Here is a 16,029-nt window from a genome sequence, read left to right as displayed (position 1 = left end):
GGATAGTAGAGCAAGATATACTCGATCGATCTACGGACCGCGAGGACATTCCTCGACACGTGATGATGGCTACCTATTCGGACGTGACAAACCTAGTGACACCCGAGCCGACAACCGCTGATGGACTCCATCGGAGCTATGTCGTGATGCGGCCAGGTATAGAGGCGCCGCACACCCTCTTTGCTTCATTGATGAAGTAATGGATCACAAATTCCCCGAAGGGTTCAAACCCGTGAATATTGAATCATACGACGGGACAACTGATCCCGCGGTATGGATCGAGGACTTTATCCTCCACATCCACATGGCCCGCGGAGATGACCTCCACGCTATCAAATACCTCCCACTAAAGCTTAAAGGACCAGCTCAGCACTGGTTAAACAGCTTGCCTGAAAATTCTATCGGCAGCTGGGAGGGCATGGAAGAAGCCTTCCTCGACAACTTCCAAGGTACATATGTCCGGCCACCAGACGCCGATGACTTAAGCCACATAGTCCAAAAACCTGGAGAGTCAGCCAGGAAATTCTGGACTTGGTTCCTAACCGAAAAGAACCAGATCGTCGACTGTCCGGATGCCGAAGCCCTAGCAGCCTTTAAACATAGCATCCGCGACGAATGGCTCGCCCGCCACCTCAGCCAAGAAAAGCCAAAATCTATGGCAGCCCTTACGGCACTCGTGACCCGCTTTTGCGCGGGTGAGGATAGTTGGCTGGCTCGTAGCAAAAACACAGCCAACGAGGCAGGCCCCTCCGAGGTCAAAAACAGCAACGACAAGCTCCGACGTAACAGACACAAACGCCGAAGCAATGGTGATAATACTGACGACACTATAGTCAACGCCGGATTCAGCGGCTCCAAGTCCAGCCAGCGGAAGAAACCATACAAAAGAAACAATCAGGGACCATCCAGCCTAGACCGCATACTCGATCGCTCGTGCCAGATACATGGCAACCCAGACAAACCAGCCAATTATACCAACAGAGATTGTTGGGTTTTTAAACATGCCGGCAAATTAAACGCCGAGAACAGGGAAAAGGGATCACAAAGCGAGGACGACGACGAGGAGCCCCGGCAACCGAACACAGGCGGACAGAAGAAGTTTCCCCCTCAACTCAAAACAGTGAACATGATATGTGCTACACACATCCCCAAAAGGGAGCGCAAGCGCGCACTAAGGGACGTCTACGTGATAGAGCCAGTCGCCCCAAAATTCAATCAATTGTCATCATTCCCGATCACCTTTGATTGTCGGGATCACCCGACTAGTATCCGTCATGGCGGTTCAGCCGCACTAGTCCTCAACCCAATCATTGATGGATTTCACCTAACGCGCGTCCTTATGGATAGAGGTAGCAGCCTCAACCTGCTCTATCAGGATACAGTGCAAAAAATGGGCATTAATCCATCACGGATCAAGCCCACAAAGACTACCTTCAAAGGAGTCATACCAGGTGTAGAGGCCCGTTGTACGGGCTCAATCACGCTAGAGGTTGTCTTTGGATCTCCAGACAATTTCCGAAGCGAGGAGTTAATATTCGACATCGTCCCCTTTCGCAGCGGCTATCACACACTGCTCGGACGAACCGCATTCGCTCGATTCAATGCAGTGCCACACTATGCTTATCTCAAGCTCAAGATGCCCGGTCCACGCGGCGTCATAACGGTCAATGGAAATACGGAACACTCCCTCCGTACTGTAACACCCCGGACACACCCGCCGGTGGTCGTTACTCCTGGAGGGATCTAGACTGGCCCCACATATCAATACTAGTCTTTTCTGCGCACTTTGTCCTCACTCGTGCGCACCCAGGAGCAACTTCCCGGTCGGTCACCCATCCTGAAATTACCCCAAGCTGAGCATGCTTAACTTTGGAGTTCTGTCCAAATGGGCTTCCGGAAAAGAAGGAATTCCTTATTGATATGAGTAGTCTATCATCCCTAATAAGTCAGGCTATCACACATACAGAAGAGCACACAGCTGCCTTAGCAATAGAAGTACAGAGCGGCCTTCTCAAGCAGAACCTTAATTCGGCTGCCAAGCCCACAGACACCGTTAAGAGGGTCCAAACTACCCTGCAGCAGGACAGCTCGGCTCGTCAGGAGCTCGACTAGCAATCCGGCCTCCGTCTCAGTCCCGATCAAGTGGTGGCATTCATGCCGCGCGTACATAACTATGCACTCAAAATTCCATGGGCATCGACAGAGGCATAGCTAGCTTGTGATCCACAGTACGGCTCAAGCGGCACCGGATACACACACACTTTCACTTTTCCTTTTCCCTCTTTTTCAGGTCTCAATCCCGCAGGCCCCATCTGATGACCTGATCATCGTTCCTCTTGAAGGACAAACACACCAAGACAGCAAGAAACACAGACATATGGGGGACTTCCTAGGTGGTTTCGTTAACGATCACTCTACCTGTTTTTCAGGACCCACATGCAGCTCTCCCTTGGTTTTGGCATGTTAAATAGCCTGTTGCTCACCGCAATAATTGTATCAAATGCGCCTTGACGTATTAATCAAATTACAATGGAAACAGTTCGCGGCCCGAGCTTTAGGGCCCTAGCTTATTATCCTTGCACCCTCTCTGTTTTCCTTTTTTTTCCCCTCCTGTGGGTAACCTTATCAGATATCACCCGTACACTTTGGTACGTTTCATATTTGCCAGGGGCTTCATAGCACCCTGCACTACGGCAACAAAAGTCCCAACACTTTTTATAAGTATAGTTCGGCACCCCGAATTTAGCACTATATGGATTGGCTCCGAATCATGTCTTTGGTCAATAGTTGGGTTGCCCGGCTCCTGTGCTTGCTACCTTACATTCCGCTATATCGGCAAAGGTAGTAAAGGGAGAACTACTGCGATTGTGCCTTGGTTTATCCAAAGGAGCACTTCAGTAGAGAAAGCCAAAAACTGACTGTCATGATGTGGCGAGAGCCGGTCAGCTCTTCGGAGGTTGCAAATCGTTGGAGATTTCTTCCGCATTACGCGAAGGATCGGTACTTCCTGATCAGGCGCTTATAGCACTCTAGTTCAGATACTAGGGGCTGCGCCAACATTTTTATTGTCAAACTCCTATGGCTAAGTGAGTTCGTTAAAACCGCATAGTCTGATTGCCTGGTTTGTTGCGCTAAACAACTCCTTCAAGGACCATATAATTGGATCAAGAGTGTTTAGATTCCATCCCGAACACCTCCGTACTACCTACGTGGGGGCAGAAGCCGACGACTGGCCAACCCTCAGATTTCATACAACACGGTCGCACAGGAGGTAAATTTTTTAACATAACAAATATTATATCACAAACTCACTTTGTTTTATCATACAAGGTAGAGGCAACTTGAATGCATTCATTCAAAGATAATGTCTTGCGAACACTACGTCGCTACAATACGAGACCCCTCCAGGACGTCTCCAAAATACCGCTCGGGTGTGCGGTGCTCCTTGCCCTCGGGTGGCCCCTCGGTCACAATCTTGATGGTGTCCATCTTCGCCCACCAGACCTTGACGCGGGCAAAGGCCATACGCGCGCCCTCAATGCAGATGGACCGCTTGACGGCATCCAGCCGAGGACAGGCATCCACCAGCCGCTTCACGAGGCTGAAGTAACTGCTAGGTATAGCTTCGTCTGGCCACAGCCGGATTATTAAATCCTTCATGGCCAGTTCGGCCTTAGCTGATCGCTGAAGGGCACCGGATGTTCTGGCGCAAGATATTGCGACCAGAACAACTTCTTCGTGGAGCTCCCTTCTTTGGCTTGGAAGAACTCCGCGGCGTCGGACACACTACGTGGCAGATCAGCAAAAGCCCGTGGAGAACTCCGAATCCGGGTTAGTAAAAGATACTTCCTCTTCACATATTTGCTTTGCATACTGAATGCCTTACCAGCCGTGATCTTCCTGGCCTCCTGGATCTCCTAGAGGGCGCCCTGGGCCTCATTCCGGGCCGTCTCCACGCTCTGACGAGCCTTGGCGAGTTCGGTCTCTTGAGCCCACGCATCGCGCTCCAAGGTCTCGCACTTCCTCACCGCGTCCAGGAGCTCTTGCTGGACCTCCTTGACCCGGGCCTTGAGCTTCTTACGGGCGGCCTGCTCCTTGATAGCCTTCCCCCCGGCTTCGGCCAGGGCCTTTTTTAGGGCCTCGACCTCGGTCGTCGCTCCTATACATATCATGACACTTCGGTCATTATACATCACTTTACTCTTTTTGAACATATAACGGGAAATTACATACCTTGTTTTTCTTGGAGCTGCCTCCTCACCTGGACGAGCTCCTCCTCGGCCTCCTCCAGTCTCTGCTTCAGTCCGGAGACTTCGGCAGTATGCGAGGCTGCGGCCAACAGCGACGCATGTGTATTCATTTTAGACAAATTTAGTTAGTTTCCTGCAATAATGGATTGATCCTCTGTCCGGCTTTTTCTTTCTGAACACCGGATAGTGTCTCAGGGGCTACTTTCTATATTGGGATTTTCTCTTTTCGCGTCGCTTACCTCAAAATCTGTCAGCAGGCTGCTGCAGGCTTCGGTTAGTCCGCTCTTGGCAGACTGAACCCTTTCAATCACCGTGCCCATAAGAACACGGTGCTCATCCACAATAGAACCGCCTCGCAGCGCTTCCAGCAGATTATCCGGTGCCCCTGGTTGGACAGGAGTCACCGGTGGAATAGGCATACCCCTTCTTTCAAAGGAGGTTGCGTGCCGGATTCGGGAGCCGTGTCGGTCTCCGGAATCGAATCCGGCTAAGGGCCGAACTGAATACGGCCCTCATCACCAGTCTCCATGGGGATCGGCTCCCCCTGGTGTCTGGCGACGGAGGCTTCGCCTTTTGGCGCCTCCCGAGCCTCTCCCCGGCCTGGGAAGGTCCTTCGGGACAGCACCTCTGCGTTGTCCTTGGCCTTGGGGGAGTGAACGGTTGGCGGTGACTCGCTGGCCATCGCCTTTGAATCCAACGAACCTCGTGATGAGGATTGCTGGGAGCTGTCGTGGGCCGGACTGCAATAGCATAATTAACCATGTCAATACAACAAAGAGGAGAGGCAAGATTTATGGGCATGTATGAGTCTTAGCACTTACGATGCAGCCCGAGGCTTAGTGTGGGGGCGTCGCTCCGGACTGCTGTCGATGTCCCACGCGGAGTTATCCGCGAGGGAGCCCCTCCCTTTATTGGACGTCTCCGCCTCCAGGTTCGTGGAGGCCGCCCTCTTCTTCTTTCCCTCATCAGGGGGAGGGTTGTTCTCCTCCTCCTCCTCCTCCTCCTCGTCATCCTCGGCGGCGGAGGAAAGGGTCACTTCATCTTCGGACGTCACGTCCGAAGCACCCTTGTGACGGGGGCCACCTTTGGCCCCCTTGGCGTTCTTCTTGGCCTTGTTTTCTGGCGGCCTATAGGGCGCCGGAACCAGCATCTTCGCCAGGAGTGGGATGACTGGCTCTTCGGGCAGCGGAGCCGGACTATGGATCCGCTCCGCTCTCTCCGTCCACACCTGAAAAAATACAGCAAAGGTTAGGCATCCTCCTTGAATAAACAAGTAGATGGCACGCCTTAAGAAAAGGAGAACTTACCTCATTGGCGGGATGGGTGTGATCGTGCCCATAGTCTGAATCTATGACCGGCGGCTTCTCGTTAGCCTTGAAGAGCAACTTCCAGGCATCTTCGTGAGTAGTTCCGAAGAGCCCTCCCAGGGTCTGGTGCTTCTCCGGATCGAGTTCCCATAAAGGGAAGCTTCGGCTTTGGCAGGGGAGAATCCGGCGAAACAACATCACCTGGATCACGTCGACGAGCTTGATGTTTTTGTCCACCATACTCTGAATTTGCGTTTGCAGTGCTACATCTCGTCTGACACTGACCAGTTGGGGCCTTTCTCCTTCCAGGAGGTGAGCCGCATTGGGGCTCCGGCCTTAAACTCGGGAGCCGCCGCCCAAGTGGCGCCGCACGGCTCTGTGATGTAGAACCACTACTTCTGCCACTCCTTGACAGTCTCCAGAAAAGTTCCTGTGGGCCAAGTGACGTTGGGCATCTTGCTCACCATGGCGCCTCCGCACTCCGCATGCTGACCATCCACCACCTTCGGCTTCACGTTGAAGACCTTGAGCCATAGGCCGAAGTGGGGATGGATGCGGAGGAAGGCCTCGCACACGACAATGAATGCCGAGATGTTGAGGAAGGAGTTCGGGGCTAGATCATGGAAATCTAGCCCGTAATAGTACATCAGTCCGCGGACGAAGGGGTGAAGTGGAAACCCCAATCCGTGGACGAAGTGAGGGAGGAAAACTACCCTCTCAGTAGGCTTCGGGGTGGAGATGACTTGCCCCTTGGAGGGCAGACGGTGGGCGATTCCTTTCGCCAGGTACCCGGCCGCCCGAAGCTGGGTGATGTCCTTCTCCTTGACGGAGGAGACCATCCACTTGCCTTGGCCTCCGGATCCGGACATGATTGAGTGCTTCCTTGAGAAGGAGAAGATGGGAACTTGGGCACTAGAGCTCGAGAATGGAAGGACAGAGAGGAAGAGAAGGCGTGGGTGAAGAAAGGGGATTCTTATCTCCTTATAAAGGTAGTGAATATTGAACGCCTCCCCACTCACCTTAAAACTCTCCTGTTCCCAAGGGTTGTGTAAACGGCACGGTTGGGTTACCCACGCCCGTATTGATGAGAATCCCGCAATAAGGGGACATGATCTCTACTTCGACAAGACGTGCCAATGGCAACCGCGTCTCGAAACGTGGAGCAGCAGAGAAAAAACGGTTTGAAATTATGACCGGGCAGACATGATGTCATGTTGCAAAAAGTTGTCAGCGGATTGGACTCATGGAATATTATATTCTCTCTGCGGTTGTGTGTGGTACAGGTCCGGACACGTTCGGTACGTCCGAAGACTATCTTGGAGTTTGGAAGGAGGAACCCGCCTTGCAATGCCGAAGACAGATCTACGCGCCGGATACCTTGTCATTGAAGCCAGGTTCAGGGGCTACTGAGGGAGTCCTGGACTAAGGGGTCCTCGGGCGTCTGGCCTGTTAGCCATGGGCCGGACTGATGGGTTGTGAAGATACGAAGACCGAAGACTGCACCCGTGTCCGGATGGGACTCCCCTTGGCGTGGAAGGCAAACTTGGCGACCAAACATGTAGATTCCTTTGTTTGTAACCGACCTTGTGTAACCCTAGATCCTCCCGGTGTCTATATAAACCGGAGGACTTAGTCCGGAGGAGGGACATTCATTACCATAGTCATACAAGCTAGACCTCTAGGGTTTAGCCATTACGATCTCGTGGTAGATTAACTCTTGTAATACTCATATTCATCAAGATCAATCAAGTAGGAAGTAGGGTATTACCTCCATAGAGAGGGCCCGAACCTGGGTAAACATCGTGTCCCCTGTCTCCTGTTACCATTGACCTTAGACGCACAGTTTAGGGCTCCCTACCCGAGATCCGCCGGTTTTGACACCGACAGGGAGCGATGCCACCCTGATCCTGGGGAGGCGCCGAATCCCAGCTGGGTTCGCCTCCGGCCTCTTTTACCTCTTCCTGTAGGAGACGGACAGGGGCAAAGGCATCACGGGGCACTTATCTTTTTTCAATCTTAAATCCATAGGCACTTGCCAAATTTTAATTAAAATAATGTAATCTCTTGAGTCCATGTTTGTGTTCTGTAATGCTTGTACTTGTATCAGCATAGTAATGAAAAAGATGAACCTTGCTGGGAACCCGTGCATGTATACGTCCATGCAAAGGTGGAATGCCTCTTTAATGTAAACAAACGAGTTTCCCCGGTAGGCCACCCTGCCGGTACCCTTTTACTCGCCGGGGAACTGCGACCACCGGGCAAAATACAAAGGGTCCATCCCCCCACCGACCTCCTTTCACCAAAGGCCACTTCGACCATCCCGACTGAAGCAACGTTCGAGTCAAGGATGGGAGCACCTAAGTCTCAAAAGAGCGGCGAGGTCTCCTTATGCACAAGTTATAGCTTACAGAACACTAATGGACAAGAGGTAGACCTTACCTGTTTGGCTTGCTGAGGATCGCAGTGCCGGGCTATCTTCTCAGCTCCTTGTTGAAGCCAAGTTCACGACAGGAACCTGTAGCTCCATGCAGATGAGAATGAATGCAGGATGCGATCCTATCTATATGCTTATGCAAATGCTCATGAAATGCTTATGCAGTGATCTTGGAATGCTTGTGCATGCATGCAACTTGGTAGCCCCCCCCACAACGCTTCTTTATTTTTTCTTGCACAGGGTTATCGCCCTGGCTTTGTACAAGGGGTTACATGCAGCTGAGGCAAGGCCTGTACAAAAGGGTGGCTGCCGGGCAGGGCCCGACAGCCGCGCCTTACGGGTAGAACTTACGGAGATGCTCAATATTCCATGAGTTTTGCAATTGAATGCCATCTCTGGTCTCCAGACGGACTGCGCCAGGTCTGGTGACTCGTACTACCCGGTAAGGGCCTTCCCACTTCGGTGACAACTTGTTTGTACCCTTGGCAGACTGAAGTGCCTAAGGACAAGGTCGCCTTCCTCAAAACACCGGGCATGAACCCTGCGGCTATGATAGCGACGCAGGGCTTGCTGATAGTGTGCAACACGCGTAGCAGCCCGGAGACGGTTCTCCTCTAGTAGTATAGCATCGTCATGCCGGTGCTGATCTTGTGCTACTTCATCGCAGGCAAGCACTGCGACCCATAAATGAGTTCCGTGGGGATAACTGCTCCTGCCCCGTAGACCAGGGAGAAGGGAGTCTACCCGGTAGCTCGGTTTGGTGTCGTTCTGAGGGACCAGAGAACCACCGGCAGTTCCTCGATCCACCACCTGTCGTGCTTCTGCAGCGTATCAAAGGTTCTTGTCTTGAGTCCCCGCAACACTTCAGCATTCGCCCTCTCATCTTGTCCATTGCTCCGGGGGTGTGCCACAGAGGCGAATGAGATCTTGCATCCGAGGGCATGAACATATTGCATGAAGGAGCGGCTCGTGAACTGGGTGCTGTTGTCGGTAATGATCCTTGCCGGAACTCCAAAACAACACACCGGTTCTTTCAAGAACATGATAGCTGACTGAGCAGTCACCTTTCTCACGGCAGTCACTTCCGGCTGATACGTCTCCAACGTATCTATAATTTTTAATTGTTCCATTCTATTATATTATCTGTTTTGGATGTTTTATATGCATTAATATGCTATTTTATATGTTTTTTGGGACCAAGCTATTAACCTAGAGCCCAGTGCTAGTTTCTGTTTCTTCCTTGTTTTAGAGTTTCGCAGAAAAGGAATACCAAACGGAATAAAACTTTCGCAATGATTTCTCTTGGACCAGAAGAGACCCAGGAGACTTGGAGTGCAAGTCAGAAGAGACACGAGACGACCACGAGGGTGGAGGGCGTGCCCCCAACCTTGTGGGCCCCTCGGTGACCCTCTGACCTAGATCTTCCTCCTATATATACACATATACCCCAAAAACTTCCAAGGGAGCCACGAAACCACTTTTCCACCGCCGCAACCTTCTGTACCCGTGAGATCCCATCTTGGGGCCTTTTCCGGCATCCTGCCGGAGGGGGATTCAATTATGGAGGGCTTCTACATCAACACCATTGCCTCTCCGATGAAGCGTGAGTAGTTTAGCTCAGACCTACGGGTCCATAGCTAGTAGCTAGATGGCTTCTTCTCTCTCTTTGATTCTCAATACCAAGTTCTCCTCGATGTTCTTGGAGATCTATTCGATGTAATACTCTTTTGCGGTGTGTTTGCCGAGATCCGATGAATTGTGGATTTATGATGAGCTTATCTATGAATATTATTTGAATCTCCTATGAATTCTTTTATGCATGATTTTATATCTTTGCAAGTCTCTTCGAACTATCGATTTGGTTTGGCCAACTAGATTGGTTTTTCTTGCAATGGGAGAAGTGCTTAGCTTTGGGTTCAATCTTGTGGTGCTCGATCCTAGCGATAGAAGGGGAACCGACACGTATTGTATTGTTGCCGTCGAGGATAAAAGGATGGGGTTTTCATCATATTGCTTGAGTTAATTCCTCTACATCATGTCATCTTGCTTAAGGCGTTACTCTATTCTTTATGAACTTAATACTCTAGATGCATGCTGGATAGCGGTTGATGTGTGGAGTAATAGTAGTAGATGCAGAATCGTTTCGGTCTACTTGACACGACGTGATGACTATATTCATGATCATTGCCTTAGATATCGTGATAACTTTGCGCTTTTCTATCAATTGCTCGGCAGTAATTTGTTCACCCACCGTAATATTTTCTATCTTGACAGAAGCCTCTATGAAACCTATGGCCCCTGGGTCTATTTTCCATCATATAAGTTTCCGATCTACAATTCTAGTTTCCTATTTACTTTCGTTCAATCTTTAATTTCCGTTCCATAAACCAAAAATACCAAAAATATTACTTTACGACTTATCCATCTCTATCAGATCTCACATTGCAAATAACCGTGAAGGGATTGACAACCCCTTTATCGCGTTGGGTGCAAGGTTGGCGTTTGTTTGTGCAGGCATTCGGTGGCTTGCGCGTTGTCTCCTACTGGATTGATACCTTGGTTCTCAAAACTGAGGGAAATACTTACACTACTTTGCTGCATCACCCTTTCCTCTTAAAGGGAGAAAACCAACACAAGCTCAAGAGGTAGCTGAGGGAGTCCTGGACTAAGGGGTCCTCGGGCGTCCGACCTGTTATCTGTGGGCCGGACTGATGGGCTGTGAAGACATGAATGCCGAAGACTGCCGTGTCCGGATTGGACACTACTTGGCGTGGAGGTCAAGCTTGGCGACCAACTATGAAGATTCCTTCTTATGTAACCGACTCCATGTAAACCCTAGATTCCTCCGGTGTCTATATAAACCGGAGGGGTTAGTCTGGAAAGGATATACTCATTACCATATTCACATAGGCTAGACTTCTAGGTTTTAGCCATTACGATCTCGTGGTAGATCAACTCTTGTAATACTCATATTCATCAAGATCAATCAAACAGGAAGTAGGGTATTACCTCCATAGAGAGGGACCGAACCTGGGTAAACATCGTGTCCCCCGTCTCCTGTTACCATCGATCCTAGACGCACAGTTCGGGACCCCCTACCCGAGACCCGCCGGTTTTGACACTGACATTGGTGCTTTGATTGAGAGTTCCACTATGCCGTCACCAAGAGGGTTGATGGATTGCCTTGTTCTCAAGGATAATATCATCTCCGAAGGAACCCTGGCCCCAGGCCAAACCCTCCGACTGGGCGGCTTCGTCATGACCGCCGGATTGGCCCTTAAGCCGACAATGGCCTCTCAAGTCATCGAAAATCGCCTCCGTGTTGATCCCGAATACTCCGCCTGGATGGATCCAACGGAGTTATCACCGTTGAACGAACTCCTGGATCACATGGCCGCCTTGGGGGTCTCTACAGACTATGATCGGGTCGGGCATAAGCCCGACCAGAGAGAAATTAAAACTCCGCCGATCACCTACCAGATAGCGGTAGTCGAGGAGCGGAGCAACTCTTCTACTATATTGAAGACGAACTATGTCCGGATCTCCGATATTGAAGGGCCGGACATTCTCCGGCCGAAAGGCATGCCCCGTCCCCCGAACATGGAGTTGGACGATGAGCCTAAAAAATCAGTCGATATCCCGGAACCCGAACTGCCAGGGCCGGTAGATCTTCAAACTCCGGATCCAAAAATCGGGTCAGGGTTCGGATTTCGTTCCACCCACCCACCCGGACACAAAGGCTCTCATCAGCATAAAACAGCAGTCTCAGGAAAAGGTCCACCACTTATGGGCCAGATTCCTCCTTGTCAAGGACAAGGTAAAAGATTGCCGTGACGAGGACGCAATATCGGCGTTCTGCAAAAATTGCGCGGACGAAGGAATCCTCAACGCCATCAATTGCCGCCGCATACTGAAATTTGCTGGCTTAGCAATCATCATACAAAAATACTGCGCGATGGAAAGCGCCTGGGAAACTCGGGCAACTCGCTGGGAACCACCAGCCCCAACCCAACTCCCCTACAGGCGAAAAGGGCGTACCCTCGTGGCACGCCCAGTCCCACAGTCAAAAAACACAAAGCCGCCATACGACATGACACCGTTCTGGAAGGGTGGCTCGATGGCCCATGCAAAATACATGCAACAACAGATACCGCGGCAACCCACAGCCTTAGAGCATGTTGGATACTACGACAGGTAGCCAAGAGCGGCGAGGACATCCTTATAAAGGACGCCCCAGAACAATACCCCCCCAGAAGATGACGACCCAAGAGTACTGACAGTCTTTGAGACATTCGCTTCAAATAACAAGCGCAAAAGGGCACTTCGCGAGCTCAACGAAGTTTGCCAAATTGCTGTAATAATCCCATGGAACGACACGGCTATAACATTCAACGCCGGTGATGAACCAAAGTACAGAACAATACGAGCACCAGCCGCATCAGTCCTCAGCCCCATCGTGGATGGGTTTCGACTCACCAAGGTCCTCATGGATGGTGGCAGCAGACTAAATCTCGTTTATGAGGACACACTCCATAAAATGGAAATAGACAGGAGCCGCATCAAACAAAGTAACACAACCTTCCGGGGAATTATTCCTAGTCGGGAGGCGCGGTGCGCGGGCAAAATCACACTTGACGTGGTATTTGGCACGCCGGAGAATTATCAGTCCGAAGAAATAACCTTCCAAGTGGCCCCTTTCAGCAGCGGATATCACGCCTTATTGGGGCGGGATGCTTTCACACGCTTCCAAGCTATACCTCATTACGGATATATGAAGCTCAAAATGCCCGGACCAAACGGTATAATCACTCTCGCCAGTGATCCGGACATAGCACTGCACGCTGAAAACAAAACCGCATCCCTAGCCCTGGAAGCGCTATCCGAAGCCCTCACGGCTGAAGAATTAACTGCACTACGCTCCACAGTGGACAGGGACGATGTGATCCTCGACAAACGCCCCAAATCCACCTCATTCAAACCAGCAGAAGAAATAGTCAAATTCCAGGTCCACCCAACGGACCCCAAGAAGACAGCTTCTATCGGAGCTCAACTGACACCAACAGTTGACGCCGCACTACGAGAGTTCCTGCGCGAAAATTGGGACATATTTGCCTGGCACCCTTCAGATATGCTAGGGATCCCATGCAAGTTGGCCGAACATAGCCTCAACATATTAAAAGGATTTAAACCAGTCAAGCAAACACTGTGGCGCTTTTCTGAACCCAAGCGACAAGCCATGGGGGAGGAGCTGGCCAAGCTCATCGAGGTCGGATTCATTAGAGAAATCAAGCATCCGGACTGGCTGGCAAACCTGGTGATGGTACCAAAGAAAGATAAATCCTGGCGCTTGTGTGTCGATTTCAAGGATCTTAACAAGGCTTGCCCTAAGGATCCTTTTCCCCTTCCCCGCATTGATCAAATCATTGACGCCACCGCAGGACACGACTTGCTGTGCTTCCTCGATGCATATTCCGGATACCATCAAATCAAAATGAAGGAATCCGATCAAGCTGCAACAACATTTATTACCCCATACACGCCATTCTGCTTCAACACCATGCCTTTTGGGCTCAAGAACGCCGGCGCCACCTACCAGCGCATGATCCAAACATGCCTTGAGAAACAGATCGGCAAGACGATAGAAGCTTACGTTGATGACGTCGTCATTAAGACTAGGCACGTCGAAACACTAATAGATGACTTACGTCTCACGTTTGACAACCTCCGGGCATATGACATTAAGCTCAACCCATAGAAGTGTGTCTTCGGCGTCCCCACTGGAAAACTGCTGGGCTTCATAGTTTCCAATAAAGGAATCGAAGCAAATCTGGCTAAAATCCGAGCTCTGTCACAGTTAGCTACACCAATAGACCTCAAACAGGTCCAAAAACTAGCAGGATGCATGGCAGCACTAAGCCGCTTTATCTCCAGACTAGGAGAAAAGGCACTCCCGCTCTATCGCCTCTGAAAGAACATGTGGTGCCCCATGTTTGGTTTTGGTAATTGACGACAATCTCTATGGACTAATGGTTGCCTTGAGTTATATTTGAAGGTTTTGTCCATAGGCTTTTCTTGGAGTACATGTGTTGGTTTCAAGGAGAGTCTGTGTTGACCAAGGTGCTATTAAGGAATTATCCAAAGATTGGTCATGTGAGAGTTGAGCTTATTGCAAGCATGTCTTGAAGAAGAAGATTGTGTGATCATTCATGTTTACCTTCAAGACATCATCCAAATGAAGAGAGTTGGAATGATTCTAGGTTGATCAAGACTAAGTCAAGAGTGAATCAAGTTGATCAACTCACAAAGCGTAGAAGATGTACCGAGAGGGATCAAGTGATCCCATGGTATGGTAAGCATTGTCCATTGTGCTTTGTGTACTAACCCATGGTCTATGTGAGAGTTCTATGTGGGGTTAGGTACGTGTTCATGGGCTTGCGTCAAGAGGAAGATATCACTCAACCCATGGAGAGGATGACATCAAGTGGTGATCGTCATCAAGATTGCCGTGTGCAAGTTCAAGTGGAGCATCACGAAGAGATCAAGTGCTTGAAGCTTGCCGTCCATTGTGGTGACAATGGACTTGTGAAGATGTGCTGAAGAGTGGCTCACCCATAGTGGACTATGGGGGAGTAATCATCTAGTCTTCATCGAGCCAACGCAATCAAGAAAGGTGGTCCAACTTGAGGGAGTCAAGATCGTCATCATCTAGATCAAGTGGACCATGTTCAAGGCAAAGGTTTACCCTTGATAGGTTTTCTATTTTACCGGTCTCATGATGGTAGTTGGGAGACCGGGTTATAGGATCGATAGCCGTACTATCAAGGGGGGCTCTCAAGTGAGTAGCTTGATCGTATCGTTCGTCGAGAGCTCAAACCATTGCATCCTTGCATCATGTTTCTTGGTTCTTTTTTGGTTCTCTTTGTGAGTCTTAGAGCTTATGGTCATCTTTATGACAAGCTTGAGTTCATCGAAAACGGAGTTTGCATGCATCTTCTATGATGTTTTCGATGTTGGAGGTTTTACCGGTCTTATCCGAGGAAGGGTTCTCACAATTTTATTTTGTGCCTTTTCTCATTTGCTTCTTATTGGTATTTCTATCAAGATTGTGTTAGCCCTTGTCGCTAAGTTTCCAACAAACTTGGTTTCGTCGAATTCGGAGTCCGTTTGCAGAAGTTGTGTCAGTTTTGGTGTTCTGAAGAGGCTGCAGCGGTACTACCGCGGACATGAGGGGATGTAATTTTTTACTACCGCTCTTGGGAGCGGTACTACTGCTTGGAGCAGTACTACCGCGGCTACTTCCATGGCTACTTCCGCTCTGGACCAAAAACTCGTCACAAGTCCAGCGGTGGTAGGCACAGATGTAATTTTTTAGTACCGCTCGCAAGCAGTAGCACCGCTACCCTTAGCAGTAGTACCGCTTCCCCTAGCGGTAGTACCGTGAGGTCAAGCGGTACTACCGCTCCGACGGTTCTTCTGGCTTTTTTGCCTCCTCGCTGTTGTGTTTCAAAGGGCTACTACCGCCCTAGCGGTAGTACCGCTCAGTGCGGGCTGTGACCATAACGGTTGGATTTTTCCCCACCTATAAAAGGGGGTCTTCTTCCCCAATGAACCTTATCCTTTGAGCTCGTGTTCTTCCCCCATTGTTGACCTTCTTCGAGCTTGCTAACTCTCAATCCCTCCATGGATTCTTGCTAGTTTTTGAGGGAAAAGAGAGAGGAGATCTAGATCCACATTTCCACCAATCACTTTCTCCTCTGTGTGAGGGGAACCCCTTGGATCTAGATCTTGGACTTCTTGGTGTTCTCCTTCTTGTTCTTCCTCTCATTTTCCTCCCTAGCATTAGTTGCTTCGGTGGGATTTGAGAGAGAAGGACTTGGGCACTCCATGTGCCCTTGCCATTTCCTTTGGTGCATTGGTTTGAGTTCTCCACGGTGATACGTGGAAGTTACAAGTTGGGAAGCTTATTACTCTTGGGTGCTTGGTACCCTTGATCTTGTTCCTCTTGGGTGCTTGGGCGCCCTAGACGGTTGGTGGTGTT

Source organism: Aegilops tauschii, chromosome 6 (genome assembly GCF_002575655.3).
Source record: "Aegilops tauschii subsp. strangulata cultivar AL8/78 chromosome 6, Aet v6.0, whole genome shotgun sequence".
Taxonomy (NCBI): Eukaryota; Viridiplantae; Streptophyta; class Magnoliopsida; order Poales; family Poaceae; genus Aegilops; species Aegilops tauschii.
Note: the sequence above shows the minus strand (reverse complement) of the source record.